Source organism: Callospermophilus lateralis, chromosome Y (genome assembly GCF_048772815.1).
Source record: "Callospermophilus lateralis isolate mCalLat2 chromosome Y, mCalLat2.hap1, whole genome shotgun sequence".
Lineage (NCBI taxonomy): Eukaryota > Metazoa > Chordata > Mammalia > Rodentia > Sciuridae > Callospermophilus > Callospermophilus lateralis.
This window is the reverse complement of record NC_135326.1, coordinates 8,642,737-8,656,939: the sequence shown is the minus strand read 5'-3', so window position 1 is coordinate 8,656,939 and position 14,203 is coordinate 8,642,737. Positions and strand designations below refer to the sequence as shown.

Below are 14,203 nucleotides of genomic sequence, written 5' to 3'. Positions count from 1 at the left end.
GTCTTGAGGACTTGGTCTGCCAAATCATGGCACTGCGGGGAGGTGGGGCCTCCTGGGGGGGGAGTGGGTGCGCGAGGGGACTGTGGCACCCTGGACCCTCCTTTTGTACTTTGTGGTGGTGGTTGCTTCCCAGTGACCACGAGGTGAGCAGTTTCCTGCGCCGTCTGCTTCTGTTGTGATGCGCAGCCTTGCCCCAAGCCCAGAGGAAGCGAGGTCAACCAACCGTAGAAGGAAACCTCTGTCACCGTGAGCCCAAATGAACCTTTCCTCTTTTTAAGTTGACCGTCCTCAGGGGTTTGAAACAGTAGCAGAAAGCTGACATAGTCAGAGCGGCTTTTTGGCCAAGGAGCTAAATGAAATTGTCTGATGTCTACATTCCTAGAAAAAAAGAAGAAAAACCTGCCTAGGGAGCATACTTCCATTATCGATGCCGTCGTAACTGGAAAGTGGCAGAAAAGTAACACAGAAAAGGGAGAGTGTAAGAAAGAACCATGTAGAGACCATTTTTTTGGAGGATGCGACAATTTGATGCCACAATCACTACAATTTCACCTTTTGGCATCAGCAAAAGCTGTATTTAGTAGACGTCCAGATGTTTCAGGTTCTGCGAGTGCATCGATGTGGTACAGCTGCCAGAGAAAGGCAGAGGTTATGGAGCAGAGACTCGGGTCTCTGTCTCCGACAGATGGGGAGCTGAGGGCAGATGTGAGCGTCAGGTGCACAGCCACCCAGGAAGTTCACTGTGCGTGTGCCACACTGATGACCCTGGGCTGCGTGCATAGCCACAGCGTATGGAGTTTATCTCACCATTTTAAAAAAGTAATAATCCCATGTTCTTCAACTATTTCCTCTGCTGACCCCAGCCGCGTGGTCTGTTGGATTCCCTATTCCAGGCATCTTATATGAATGGAGTCGCAGAATACGTGGTCTTTTGTGTTGGGTTTTTTGGTCGGTCGTTGTGCTGCGCATTGAACCCAGGGCCTCGTCATGGTGGACCTGTGCCCTACCACCAGCCAGACCCTCAGCCCAGGAGCTCTCCTTAGGTTCCGAAACCTCGGACGGAACCTGGCCAATCTGATGCCTCACACACCTGCAAGAGGTGTCTGCATTTCCTCCAAAGAGCGTTCTGGCTTTCTGAAATGCCTTTGTAAGAACATTTTTAAGTGTGTCTTAAGGAAAATAGGAAGAGACCTTTTATTTTTTCCCTAGGGAATATAAAGAATTTTCCTTTCTAGAAGAGAAAAGGTCTATGTTTACCTTCACATTCACCAACCTGAGTTTTAAAGTTGACTTCAAAGTTAACTTGTTCAGAGTTCACTTATTTTTCTGTCTATTCTTCGCTCATATTTATGTGGAGAATTTTAGAACAGGTGCTGTACGTCTATGTATTTTAATTTTGGTCTCTGTGCGCTCAGTCCTCTCAGCCGGAAAGGCCTCTCCTCATTGTCCAGCGTCCCTACGTGGGGGTAGGGGATGGGGTGTGTACGTGTGCAGAATCGCGTCTGCTTGAGAACTCGTGCTGCAGGGTCTAAACTTACTTGCGATGTCAAAGGCTTTCCAACCACAGACTCTGAAGGTGACCAGAGACCACTACCGAGACCCCTGCTGGGGTCGAATTTCCAACATGGGCACTATCAGATGTTAGAAGTCAGTTTCAAGAGAACAGAAGACCAGGTAGGGTAGAATTTTAAATATTTATAGGAATATATTTTATCCAGTTATATATGTGTATGTGTGCATGTACCTAGACACACGTACACATATATATGTACACACACGCACACGCACACAGAATACAGGAATATTGTTGCTTCTAGTTTGGGGAAAACCTGACCCTTGTTCACGTCAGTCAGTCAAGTGACCTGTGGATGAACTAGACGAGCTACGCTGGCCATGACGGGTCGACCCAGCACCCATTCCTGATAAGAATCCAGGTGGGGACGCTTTTTTCCCTGATGGTTGACAATCACCTCAAGACTGGCTCCGGCAACGTTCCGTGGATGCCAAGGTCATGTCTTCCTGCATCCCCTGAGCTGTCGGGTCTCCGCTGTGTGGGTTAAACTGCCCATGCCTGCAGAGCGTTCCAAATGGGCCAGGACTGACCACCAGAATTGGCAAACGTGATATTTTTACTGAGTTTTTTTTGTGGGTAGTCGGTGACTTGAGCAGCACCATGTCACCCAGTATCGACTGGCTCCTTGGACAGGTGGAAACCGTGCATGAACAGCCCCGGGTGCGTGGAAAGAACTGCAAACTATTTTCGACGAGCTGCCGGTGCACCGTATGCTTTGTGAGTCTTAGTGGCGCTGTTGAAATACCTTCAGAAATATTTCCTGGCAGAGTCAACATTTATTTTGGAAACGTTTACTTGGCTTCCAGTGCCGCTGTTTTTCAGTTGTGTGCCTAATGGAGGAGAGATGTTCAGGAGTCCGAGAAGTCCTGGGCAGGACAGATGGGGGCGGGCCCCAGAGGACGGGCACAGGATGGGGACCAGGAGGGCACCAGGGGTTGGATTCTTCTCTGCGGCGTGATTCCCGCCATGCCGCGATGGGGCAAATGGAGTGACGAAACTCAGACGCACACGGGTGTGGGAGGGTTGAAGTCCCTCCAGACAGAGGCTGGGGACGCGGGGAATGAGAGCAGTTTCATTTTATTAACAATCCCTATTTCTCATGCAATTGCCTCAAAAAGAAAGAAAAAAATTGTCTAGATCACCTTCTACCCACAGCGGCTCTGCTGGACTTGCAAAGGGTAACAAGCAAGCCCTACTTACCCCAAAGCCGTGGGGCTGGAAACAGAGATCACACCTGTTGGTGCCACGTGTTCCAAGACTTTGAGCTGATGTGAGTAATCGATGAAGCTTTTCGCCGGGCTGTGGTCCCTGACTTCCAGAAATACCAGGAGATGCTTCTTACCCGCTCTTGACCCTTTATTCCCTTGATCGGGCAGCCTCCTCTACAGCACGTCTATTTTCTCAGCTTGCGGTCTTTGTCAGTGCCTTGATTTTTTCAGAGACATCATGAGAGAAGATGCCCATCCAGTGTGGACACGGTGGTCCGTAGACAGCGATTTCCTTGGGAAATGGCAGAAGTACTGCTGCCCACCACAGGAGAGACGTCTACCTTCTTTTTGCCTGTGTCAGAGTACTCTGATGGTTAATGACCAGGGTGGCTTCGGATGGTTTGCACCGTGTAAGGTCATTCCACAGCCCTTTGGGTACCTGCAGGGCCAGTCTGCAGCGTTTGCACGTGGGTAGTGCGGCAAGAATATCGACCCAAGTGAACCGAGTCGCAAGTGCTCTGCCCGAAGCTCGTGGCACAGCTCCAAGTCGGGGTTTGAGAGAGTGGATGGTGTCTGTCATCGTACAGATCAGGATTTCTAATAAAGATGACGCACCTGAGGCAGCTCTGCTCATTCTGGGCCTCCTGTTACAGCTCCCTCATGGGCCGGGAGAAGTTGAGAACTCTTGTCCAGGAGCGAGAACAGAGGAGGATTCTTTCCACCCTGAAATGCTATCCTTGGGCCCAACCCTGATAAGTGGGCAGAGCTGCCTGGGAGCATTTGAAACCCAGGAGCAGGAAGGCCCTGTGAGCAGCAGCTCTGACAGAATCAGAATTTTCTGACCGAACTTCCATCCTGGCCATTCTGCCACCTCCAGCAAGAGACGCAAACCGCAGACTATTTCTTGGATGAATGAGAACAAGTTCGTTCATACGGATATCTCCGTGCTTTCTGTCAGCGGGACACACATAACTAATGCTGTGAATTAGGTTTAACTTTTCTATTACGGGGATTGAATACCCTGGCCATCGCAATCTCTAGAATTATTAGAAGATGTATTGTAGCATTTACTACTCTTTTCAAATGTCCTTCCTGGTGCTCCCGTTTTTGCAATGTATGAATGCATAAAATATCTGAGCTTAGCGCTTTAGATTTCCGCATTGTGTATTCATCAGCTGAACCTCCTTTAGTCCCTAATGCCGGGATTCTTCAAACTACACTGGCGTTAACTTGGCTGATGAAAACATCTCTGGTATCTGTTGTTTAAGAAAGCCTAGCTGTGTGCATGTTGCCAAAAGCAGAGTTCATTTGCAAATCTTGATTTGTACAGAGCTCAGCACAAGTGTAGGTGAAGGGTGTGCATGAGAAGCTGAGGATCTGAGCAGGTTGCATTTACCGAAGGCACCTGTAAATGAGAAGCAAAGATGGGAAGAGATGGTGGAATGCTGGCCACCATTCAAGGCTGATGCTAAGAGAGGGACTTGGAAAAGGGACCAGGGAGAATCAGTGGTTTGGGAATAGTGTGCTATTGCTTCCCATGGGATCTTTTGAAACACTAGGGAGGGAACAGGTTGGGGTGCCGCAGTCACTGGGGATTGCACTCACTGTATGCATGGAGGTGCACCCCACGTCCCGTGCACCCCGGCAAATGGTCGTGCGGGATTCTGCAACACAGAGTTCATCACTGCCTGAGAACAGCACACCCCGTGAGAAGCTGCCTCTCCCTCTGTGGGTTGGTGGTCAGTACTCGGGGACCAGGCTGCATGTCAGGGTTATGGATTGGAGGGAGATTTACAGCTATACACAAATGCACCTGGGTCTGTCCCCCACACATCAGGTTTTTAAAAAGCATCATTATGATTCGGTTGAACAATGTCTTCTCCTAGACGTAAGATTGTTCTTTGTAAGTAGGTGCTATAGCATGCACAGCAGACTCTCCTTACCCACAGTTCTGATTTCTGTTTCAGTTGGCCACAGTCAACGGCAATCTGAAGATTTTCATGGAAAGTTCCAGAAATAAGTGATGCGCAGGTCTTACGCTGTATGTGCACAGTTCTGAGCTGAGGGATGGGACCTCACATGGGCCTGCTTTCTCCTGCCTGGGAGGTAAATGAGTCGTCTCTTTGTGCAGCAAATCCACACAGCATCCACCGACAAAGTCAGGAGATCCAGGCCCAGCGGAAGAGATGCTCCAGCTCCCGACGTATCCCCAGGAGGTCAGAGCAGCTCACACGACACGCCTCAGCGTCTGCCGGGTGTCAGTAACCCAGTCTGCGTCTCGGAACTTATGTCCCATGGGTAAGGAGTAGAGTGACATGCTTAGACTGCCTCTGGGGGTCCCTCTGTCCGGGCATTTGCACGCTCAGACCCCTGATTTATCATGAACTGCGTCGTGGTTTCTGCGGTGTTTCGCAGTGGGCCTGCTTCCTGTGTGTGTGTAGTGATCTACCGAGGTGGGTGGTGCCACCGTGGGTTTCATTTCGGGAGCATTAGGAAAATCTGAGCAAGGATTTCTAGTGAGCGGCTGAAAGAAAGGCCCCCGGGACCTGGAGGGATGGTGGTCTGAGACCCTAAGAACTCTAGAAATGCATCAGGGGTCGGGGTATGTGGAGGAGATCCTGCGGATGAAGGTCTCCATGAGGAAATGGGGACGGCAGGAAGCTCAGGGTGGAGTCCTCCCGCGGGACTCTAGCAAGACATCCTGCCTAGTTTGTAAGAAGGAGCTAGGGGTTCTCTACACCTGCCCCCAAATCGCCCACCAGGTACAGCCGGTGGGCCTTCTGCTTCTTTCCAAGGTGACAAAGAGGACTCACACTGTTCCCACCCCACACGGGTGTGCAGCGAGGCCGGGAGAAAATACATGGGCAGGGACATTAGAAAAATAATTGGTTTGCAAGTTTAAGAATGAGGTTTCGGTGGCCGGGGTGTAACGCAGTGGTGGAGCACTTGCTCAGCATGCACAGGCCCTGGGGTCCATCCCCAGCAGCACAAAAAAGAAGAGAAAGAAGCATGGGATTTCCGCTTGTTACAGGTATCCCGGCAGTGTTGATAGAGGGGCCAGTTCTTTTGTGAAGTAATACTTGAGATTCACTTTTAATTGACAGATGCGGATTATTTGTGTTCAGTGTGGACGAGGTGATCTGTGGACACACACGCTGTGGAACGGCCGAGTCGAGCTGATGAGCAAAGTGTTGCTTCATCGTACTGAGGCTTTGTGGGATGCAGTCACTGAGCATCTTCCTCTCAGCACTTGCCACGCGCTCTGCCTCGTCACTAAACCTAGTCGTGTGCTGTGCCCAGATCTCCTGAACCTCTCCTCCTGGCCCTGACCAGACCCTGCGCTCTGCTTCCGGGACACTGACTCGGGCAGATTCCACAGCTCAGTGGACCCTGCCGTAGCGGTCACTCTGTGCCTGGCTCATTTCACTCAGTGCAGTGTCCTCCGGGTTCGTTCATGTTGTCACAGATGACAGGACGGTACCCCCCGTGGAGCTGGGCCACGTTCTCCTTGTCCACTCCCTCCCTGGTGGACACTGAGGTGGACGCCACGTCTTGGCTGCTATGAAGGGTGTGCAGCCAGCAGCAGGCAGGCCCCTCTGAGACGAGCCGTTTCCTTTCCTTTGCAAACATCCTCGGTGGTGGCTGCTGGATCAGGATTAGAATAACACTGATGCGTCTCTAGACCAGCAAAGAAGTCACCTAGAACCACGGATATGGGCGCTTTCATTAACTTCTCTAGACTTTCAAGGTTAGGGTTCGTGTTTGACAGGTTGTAAAACCCTCAATCTCTTTATCTCACCCAAATCAGGAGCCGGTTGTCCTGGTGGGGGTTTTTACAATTCTTTGTTTCTCTTTGGACTTGGGCAGTTCTTTTACCAACCCCTGCTTCTCTCATTATGTCTGACATAGATCATCAGATTCCATCCAGATCACGATATAACCACAATCTAATAAAAGGTCTAACAAAGCATGCGAGTAGGGTCTTTCCATGATCTCTCATATATTTTGACTTTTTTCCCTTTTTAATGTTTGCTGAGTTTGGTAGATGAGAACTAGGTCATTTTCTTAATTAAGAATATTGAGATTGAATTACTGCAAATAAATAGTGGAATCGCTTTTGGAGTCCAGATTTTTATAAACATTCTCCGGATGACTTTCGAGCATGAAGGATATTCTGACATCCCTTTCACTGCATAGACTGCAGTTATTCCCACAAATATTAAATAACTAGTTTTCGGTTTCTCATGTTTTCACTAAAATGCCAAAAATATCAAAGTTTGAAGATTTGTTTTCTGCGTTTGCATGGATGTTGGAGAAGTTGTTGTGTATTGCGATGCCAGGCCAACATTCATATTCACAGAAAAGTGCTTGATTTTGTGTTCATTTCTTCACTATCTCAAATGGGCATTTGTTATATCCATGAGCTGAAAATCCAATTTTCTCAGAAATATCAGTGAACCATATAGTGTTTCTTACCTTAGTACCTTAAATGAAATGCTTGAGTCTTCATGGTGGAGTTGTTTACTTATTGATACTCTTTATCATATTGATATTGAAACTGTTCTCATGAATCAAGATCCATTGCATTTTTATCACAACTTTAGTGTAATAATCTGTTTTTTTTTTTTTTTTTTTTGGTATTGAGGATTGAACCCAGGGATGCTTTACCACTGAGCCACATCCCCAGCCCTTTTTTATACTTTATTTAGAGACAGGGTCTGCAGAGTTCCTTAGGTCACGGAGGCTGGCTTTGAATTTGCAGTCCCCCTCCCTCAGCCTCCGGAGTTGCTGGGATTACAGGTGTGTGCTCATCATACCCGGCTGTCATATACATTTCATCATTAAATTTCGTCAATTCACATTTCAGCATAAAAATTTCATCATTATTTTCCAACATTTATCTTTCCAGTTTTTTCTTTTTACAATTTCTAGTTCTTTCTATATCACATTCTTGATCATTTTTTTTAATGGTCAATTATCTTTTTTCTGCTTTTATTTTCTTTTTACTAGTTTCACCCTTTTTTTTTGCCTTGAAAGTTGTTGTTATCTACAGTTTTGGAGCCACCTGTCCTATGTGTGGTTTTAATAGGGGTTGGCCAGCCTCCCCTGGTGGCCTGGGTGCAGAGGGGCCAGGGTGCCGTCTGATTCCCTCAGGGCTGCCCACGTATTGTCTGGATCATCTTAGTCCCTGCAGGGTCCGTGTCCGTTTGCCCCTCGTCCCCAGGACACCCTGGGGCCTCTGTACTCCCTGCTCAGCTCCGGGACGGGGTATGTTACTGGCACAAACTGACTTCCGCGTGTGGAGCGAGGAGGAGCGATGTCCTTGTGCAGGCCCTGGCCCCTGTAAGCCATCCGTGTGCAGCAGCTGCCGTCAGCACTGCAGGGGACGGTGGGTGGGGACTCATCAGACACTCAGTGATGCACACAGGGGCCCAGCGGCCACAGACGCCTTTCAGCAGGGAGTCTGCGTGCGTGGCACCAGTAAGGGACTGAGGGTGGTGTGTGGACACCCTGATAAACAGGGCACAGCGCAGCCCCTGGACACTGGCACTGTCCCCCTCCTGCTTCTTCCCATGAGCTGACTTGCGAGCGCTCTGTCTTACCCCAAGCTCATCACCCCAGCTCCTTCTGCCCACCGGCTCAGTGCAGAAGCATGCATGCATTGCACGAGTTCTCCTGTCTCCCAGGCCTCTTTCCACCTGAGCTAGTGTCCGGGATCAGTGTCTGTCCAGCCGACTGCACCAGGAGAGGGTTCCGCGGTGCTGAGGGTGTGCGCTCTTCTCAGAGATGCCGAGCCGCTCACCTGGTTACTTCCCACATAGCAGACCGTCCTGCGGTTCTTCACATTGATTCTCCAGAGCTGCCGGAATGAAAGAGCCTTTCACGTGCAGAGTTCTCTCTTCTGGCATAAATATGCACCTGTCGCACCTGATGTGTGTGTGCGCGTGTGAGTGCGTGCAAACGTAGAGGGCACAGGGGTGGGCTCGCGTTCACTGGAAGCTATTTGGACTTAAGAAACTTTTGACTTAAAAAAATTCTTCTGTGCAGCAAAGCATGGTCTTTACAACTGTCATCAGGAAAGAGAACAGTCCCTGAGCTGTGCAAATAGCTCAGTGCACACCCTGGATTGCCGTTTGCATTTTGCTCCGTAGCTCAGAATTTTGCAGCAATGGTCTAGCAGACCTGTCCTTGCCCCAGGCCCAGCCTCAGAATAGCCAGGGAGGGGGATGCGCTCACAGGGGGCAGAAACAGAAGGCACCTTAATAGAGTTTGCAGAGTACTGTCTTCATAATGCTGCTGTCATGCACCCCGTGGTAAAGACTCGCTGGCCTCCTGTGATATGCTGTCCGGAAGCTGGTTTCTTAATTCATTACTTATGACGCTCTCCAGGTCCAAGTGGCCCCGACTGCCTTCAGCCTTCTCTGTCTCATTGTTTATTTTCTCTTCCCTGACTCTGGCCATTTATCTCCGACTTAAGTGGACTGCCGAGCCTGGGCACTCAGAGCCCACCGTGGGTCACTGACCACCAGATAAAGCCCTGCTGGGCCTCATTATAGTCAGCCCAGGTTGCAGACTATAATCTCGTGCTGACCCGAGCTGTATTTATTTTATTTAATTATTCTGGAATGTGTCAATATCGTGCAGTTGATAGGCCTCATGGGTCCCTTTTGCTGTGACTTTTTAAAAACTACGACTAGACGTCAGTTTCAGCTTTCAGAATCCCCCACTTTTTGGACAGCAGAGCCCCATAACGAAATCCGAAGAGTAGCTGTCTTTCCAAGAAAAGGACTCACTGAAATCATAATTTTGTTTTTCACACTAGATAAGAACCAGATAAGGGCTGGGGATGTGGCTCAAGCGGTAGCGCGCTCGCCTGGTATGCGTGCGGCCCGGGTTCGATCCTCAGCACCACATACAAACAGAGATGTTGTGTCCGCCGAGAACTAAAGATAAATATTAAAAGATTCTCTCTCTCTCTCTCTCTCTTTAAAAAAAAAAAAAAAAAAGAACCAGATAAGAAAGCGTGTCTTAGGGTGGAGTCTTTTCCTGTTGCACTGTATTTTACAGGTCCTGTCACTACATTGTGAAGAGCGGTGTCTTGTACCTGGGCGCAGGTTATGACTTCTTTCCTTATCCCAGGGGACACTGTAATTTGACTCATTTCTACTCAGTGAACACAGTCGTTTTAGGGCAGTGTTTTACCGGTAGAGTGAGTAGTGTGGGCTGGCTTGCTTTCCAAAATATTCATTTGAACCTGCTAATTATAGGAACTTGGGAACCTTTGAAAATAAGCACAGACATGTGAATTTAAGAAAAATAGAGCCGATTAGAGAGATTAGAGATCAAGTCACGTTTAGGTCTTTGTTAACATGTCAAAACCCACCAATTTGATTTGTGTAAGCCCTCCGTCAAAGAGTGGCAGTTCCTGTTTTCTGCCTTCCCACAGTGCACCAATAAAATAATCTGTAACTTAACTGTAGGCAGCAGAGATCGGTGCTGATACTGTTAGCTTTGGGAGCTTTTTCTCATAGTCTTGTTTAAACAGATACCGTGTATTATGGTTTAAATGAGGGGTCCCCCAAAAGCTCATGTGTCACATAATGCAAGAATGTTCACAAGTGAAATAATGAAAGGTATAATCTCATCAGTGGATTAATCCACTTGGATGGACTCACTGGGTGGTGACTGCAGCAGGTGGGTGTGGCTGGAGGAGGGGGTCCCTGGGCTGTGCCTTTGGGGTCTCTGTCCTGTCCCTGGTGAGCAGAGCTCTCTCTGCTCCCTGGTGCCCTGTCCTGAGCTGCTCTCCTCCTCCAGGCCCTGCCGCCATCTTGTTCTGCCTCCCCTTGGGCCAGAGCTGTGGAATTGGCCAACCACGGACCAAAACTCTGAAACTCTGAGCCCAAATAAATTTTTCCCCCTCTCAGGTTGTTCTTGCCTGGTCTTTTGATCACAGTGATGCGAAACTGACTAAAATATTATGGGTCAGGTCTTGATGCTACCAGCCATCTAAAGTTCTAATCTGCAGACGTTGACAACAAAAATCAATGTAGCATTTTTGTCGGGTGCGTTGACCTTGACGGTTTTGAGCAACTCCGCCCTTGTCCTGGGAGGCTCCTGGCTGACTGGAGGTGACAGAGACGCCAGTGAAGCTCTGTGACTTGAGTGACTGGAAAGGAAGAGGAGAGGCACGGGGGCGTGTGGAGGAAGTCGATCATTCTAGTTCCGTAGCTCTGCCCGGGCTTTGCAGAACATTCCTTCAGGTCCGTCTTGGGGATAGGTGAGCCGGGCATGGAGACTGTCAGACGTTTAACGTACACTTTGGACGGACCTGTGTAAGTCCAGGAAGCCTTGTGGATGACCGGTCGGCAGCACCAAGGCCGGCCATGCGGGTGGGCCAGACAGGAGGAGTACAGGAGGGGATCTGAGTTTGTGATTTAGAAACTCGACTGTTTTGTTAGCATATGAGGGAAGCGAACTCTCAAGCTATCAGGGAAACCCTTAAGAGATACCAGACGGTGCCCGGTTTCCAGCTGAGTTAATACCAACGTGGATTAGAGAAGGAGGTGGTGTAAAGTGGGAAAGGGGGTGGCGGAGCAAAAGGACATGGAGTCCAGATGTCTCTTTGCATCATGTCTCTGTCCGAGTTCCCTCTTAACTTCCTGAGAGGTAGGGCTTGCCTTTGGCCCATCGCATAGTGCGCCCAGTGATGCTGCAAAGTCTGTTCCACCCTATCGCGAAGTCAGGCCTGCTCAGGTGACAGGAGGCCATCAGGTGGATCACCTGTGACATTAGGTGACACCTGAGATGTTGCCTGGCTTCCTAGGGGTTCCTTCTAGACCTGCTGTGAATTTACAGCTTGTCGTGTACGCCTCTTCTTCAACCCGGGACCTCCTCAGCCGGGCTTGTTCTGCCACCAGACAATGCTCCTCTCACTTACACCACAGCCCTGTGGTTCTTGCTCCCATAATGTACCTCATCTGCTTGGCTTCTTAGTATCTGCTATCCACAGGCGTATCATGCTATGCCAAGGACATGAATACACGCACTGCATGCTCTCGATCCACTCAGCCAGCCAGGAAGCCACGCAGTGGACTTTAAGAAGATGACCCTCCATCCTGTGGGCTGGCCTCTCTTCCCCTGTGGGCTTTGGCTCTTCCTGTCTCCGGCCCCTTCTGAAGGTGCTCATGGAACTTTCTGTTACCTTTTGCTGTGAGGGGCCATACTTGAGTTTTGTTCAGTTCTGCAAATACTTGTCATCCACCCGTTCATCCATCCATTCATCCATCCACGGTCCGTGTCCACACTCATCCATCCACCCATCCATCCAGTCAGCTGCCCAGCCACCCACCTACTCTCCTATCTATTTATCCTTCCACCCATCCATGTACACACTCATCCTTCCATCCAACCATCCATCCAATCATCCACCCATCTACCTGTCCTGAAATGGATTTCTCCTGTCCTTCCATCACCCACCCATGCATGTGCTCATCTATTCATACATCTAGTCATCCAACCATTCACCTATCCTTCCACCCACCCATCCATGCATCCATCTGTCCATCCAACTACTCATCCATTCACTCACCCATCGAGTCAGCAGCCAGCTAGCCACCTACTCTTCTATCTACTCATCCATCCATCTACCCATTCACTTATATACTCTCCATCCATCCATCTAATCATCCACCCATCTACCTATCCTTCCACTCATCTACCCATCCACCCACCCATCCACCCTTCCATGCATATGCTCATCCATCCATCCATCCATCCACCCATCCATCCATCCACCCATCCACCCACCCATCCATCCATCCATCTATCCATCCATCCACCCACCCATCCATCCATCCATCCATCCACCCATCCATCCATCCATCCACCCATCCATCCACCCATCCATCCATCCATCCATCCACCCATCCATCCACCCACCCATCCACCCATCCACCCATCCATCCACCCACCCATCCACCTATCCATCCATTTAGCCAGCCAACCAGCCACCCGACTGCCCACCCATTCGCCCATCTTTATTCATCCTTCCTTCCTTCCATCCATCTGTCTATCCATCCTTTTATTCATAATGAAGGCTCTATTCCAGAGCACATATTCATCACAGCAGCGTGCCAGGAGTTGTGTTGGATTCTAGAAATAGAAAGACACGTTTCAGATCAGTTGCTCTAAAGTGTCCCTCGATTCCTACACACGGCCTGGAGAGTTCCTCAGCGCACTCAGTGAGACCCACCTGTCAGTCCACAAAGAGGCGTTTATCAAATCCTCCTAAAGTACAGGGACTGGAAGGGTTAGTCCACTGCCTCGCTTAAGGGTGGAACTGACCAGACGGTAACTGGAAAGGCATGAAAGGAGCCCTTTCATGTCCACCCAGGCAGAGCTCCTGAGAGGTGTCTGCCCAGGGAAGCTGAGCCCCCAGGAATCTGCTAGAAGAATGTGTGAACAGCCGCCAAGTGGGAGCCCCACCTAGGAGACCCGCTCCCCCAGCCAAACACGTGACAGAGTAATGAGGTGTTGAGCGTTTGAAAGGGACCAGCCCCACTCCTTTCTCAGGCCAGGGCCGGGAGAGCTGGGGCGTCCCTTCCTCGGGGATTGTCTGCAGAGAAGGAAGTTGTGTGCAGAGCAGCAGGAAGGAGAGACCTCCGTGTCTTGCAGGCACAGCCGCCGTCCCACCCTGACATGGCATCAGGTGGGTTGGTGCCCGTTAGAAATGAGGTCCTGAGCAGACCCTCTGTGGATCTCTGACTCTGTGCTGCGGAGCGCGGGCGGCTTCCCCAGGGGCAGGGAATGCTCTCCTGGTGCCAGGAGGTGTCTGCCGGGTTGCTGGGTCAGTTCACTGTACTCCCTGAGTCCAGGTTGGAGGAGACACTTGGGTGGTTGCCCCCCGATGTTACTTCAGAGAAAAACATGGCTGACTTTTACCCTGAAAGTTGAACCAGCTGCGGAGGCCAAGCCTTGAAGGGCACGCATCTGCCGTGCTGCTGCCGCCTGCTCACCAGGTGCTGTCCCAGAGGACAGTGTTGGAGGGGTTCCCTTTATTGAGGTGTTCAGCACTGCCCTGGGTTTCAGGGTGGCTGGAGTTTTCTAGGCGTCCTTACAGTAGGGAATGTCTAGGGTCGTCTCATGGTGGACATTTTGCCTCTTGCTCACGGCTCCGCTTCGGACGCTCTATGACTCCCCCTCCACTTTACATGGTCGGGAGCGAGCTGCCAGTGGGCTCAGACCTCTCTTTGTGTTCTCGTTGTTTTTGGCTCCCACAGGTCACGGCAGTGCCAAGTGGGACAGAAAAGTAAGTTTTAAGTAAAAAATCAGAAACTGTCGGAGTAGCCAAATGCTTTCCCCTTCACTGAGTTGGGAAATGGTCTCGTATTTTGCCAAACTCTGAAACAAACCCTGATGCCCT

At 50.0% G+C, this 14,203-nt stretch overlaps 1 long non-coding RNA gene across 1 annotated transcript in view; it reads left to right on the top strand.

Moving 5' to 3' along the window:
* The first annotated feature begins 4,959 nt into the window (after window positions 1-4,959).
* LOC143639765 (uncharacterized) overlaps window positions 4,960-14,203 on the top strand; it is a 215,757-nt gene continuing 206,513 nt past the window's right edge. Inside the window, exon 1 of the long non-coding RNA XR_013154792.1 lies at window positions 4,960-5,079. This is a non-coding gene — a long non-coding RNA (uncharacterized LOC143639765). The remainder of the gene's footprint in view (window positions 5,080-14,203) is intronic.